Source organism: Grammomys surdaster, unplaced genomic scaffold, assembly GCF_004785775.1.
Source record: "Grammomys surdaster isolate TR1022 unplaced genomic scaffold, NIH_TR_1.0 165, whole genome shotgun sequence".
Lineage (NCBI taxonomy): Eukaryota > Metazoa > Chordata > Mammalia > Rodentia > Muridae > Grammomys > Grammomys surdaster.
In genome coordinates, this window is record NW_021604613.1 from 17,341,018 (window position 1) to 17,343,294 (window position 2,277).

The window sequence follows — 2,277 nt, forward strand, 5'->3', positions numbered from 1 at the left end:
AGGGAGGGAGGGAAGAGGGAGAGAGGGAAGGAGGGAAGGAGGGAGGAAGGGAAGGAGGGAAGGAGGGAAGGAGGGAAGGAGGGAAGGAGGGAAGGAGGGAAGGAGGGAAGCTGATCTTTCTGTTGTCTGCATTTTGACTTCCTCCCTTTTTACTCTTCCTTCTTTGCTGCCAACACCTGGCAAAGTTCTGATTGGCACATTCTGCACAGAGATTTAGCCTACAGCTCTCAGGGGCCCAGTGCAACTCTCCCAGTAGACGTCTTCTAAAGAGAACCTGCCATCTGGTTAAGAGACATATGTCAAGATGTAGAGGGAGAAGTGTCAAGGATCCACCCATAAGTCTGGATGGAAGGACTCTGCCAGAAACAATGTAACATCTCCTTCCCAGAACTGGAGGAGAGGAGAGTAGAAAAAGAGAGGAACAATGAACGTATGGGCCCACAAGAAATGAGAGGACAGAAATGTATGAAAGCCTGAAGGGAGGCATGCTTTGTGACTAAGGTGCGGTGTCCCAGCTCTCTGGGCAGCAGTGCACTGGATGATGGAGAGATCATACTTAGCTGACATGAATATGGAGCTAACTTGGAACCTTTCGGCCTGGCAGTCCCATGGCACAGTCTTGCTTTGATAGACTGCATTCTGGCTGCATCTTCCCAGCCTCCTAACAGATGAACTGAACTGTACCGGCCACCCTTTTATGAACTGATTGTTAAGCCAGTTGCTGCTGAGTGATCTCTGAGAAACAGCTTTGCACTTTTGAATTGTGGCTGTTTATCTATACATTAAGAATAATCTCCCAGGGTTAAGAATTAAATGTGATAACGCCCTCCCCCCAAAAGTGACCTCTTTCTTACATCATTGCTTATCATGAATCACCCCAAGCTCCTGATTTTCCAGTTTTTGCCTAAAAAGAAAGAAAGCCCCATTGGTGTTCTTGCCTTCTCCCTGCCAAGTTCAAAGTCTGTTTACTTTAAGCTCATATCGTCCGTCATCACAGACTGCTCAGTGCTGTAATTATGAAGGAACTCTTTCTTCTCTTCCAATGATTTATAAACATCACCAGAACATTGGTTCTTCCGTTTACCATAGTGCCTACCAATTGGAGGAATGCACACTGCACGTTTTCTAGATAAAAATCCTCAATGTTGTTTACCAAAAGCCCTACACAATGTTTTAAATTATGAACATTTAAATTGGAAACAATTTCATTAAAATATCAAAAATAAGGTGGAATTCTCCCCCTCCAAAAAATAATAATCAATTTTCAAGACTGTTTTAAATATCGAGTCACGGTTCCTTGAAGATTATCACTGCCTGGGTCATAACACGTACAGTGTTTTGACATAAATCAAGTCAATAATGTGAAATTGAATAGAATTTATTTTCAGCCTCATACTAATGAAGGAAGGAAACTACAATCACTTGGATAGGAGCTGCCAAACACTGGACAGCCTGCTAATGTGGAAAGATGGAATGTTTCTTTTCACTGTCCCTAAGTCATTGGGATGGCAGGTGTGCCTGGTTTATGTTGTTGCTTCTGTTTTTGATTGAAGAGTAAACTCTGCCTGTAGCCAGTTAATCATCTGCATTTTTCGGAAAACTTAATTGAGAGGTTATTCCTGGCTCTGCTTCCTTCTTCCTCTATATCTCCACTGAGCATCAGCAATCACAGTGATGTACGGCTTTGCTGGCAACTCACAGGGCACATCCAGAAGCACAGATCATGGTTGTTAGACCTGCCAGATGTTCCTGGTCCCTTGCTGTAATTAAGTTCCAACTTAGCTGGATTGGAAAGATCAGGAAACCACAGTTCTAATTAAGAATATTCATGAGTTTGCACCTTGGAAAGCGGGCAATCACATGATGTGCCAGAGTGGACGAAGTCCTCTGAGAAGGGAATAAAAGTAATAATAATATTCCAATTTTAAATAGATAGCAGGAATAGACTATGGGGCATTCTGCAGTGAAATGGAGGTATGTGGAATTGAATGAACTATTTGAACTCAGTCAAACCTGTCTTAATAAACTTGAAAGGGCTAAGCCAGGGACTTCTAATACTGGCTGCACATTATCATCTGAAAAACTTTTTTAAAAAAGGAAATCACTCAAACCTGGCCCCTCTCCCTCCCTCCTCAAGGACCAGAAAAAGACACAACATCCTCATTGCCACCTCTATAAAGAGTCACCTCTAGGCAGTTGCTATGGCAACCATAAGTGTGTTCTTAGACATCCAAACTGAGAACTCAAAGCATGTTCAGCTGGACTACGAACAGCGCT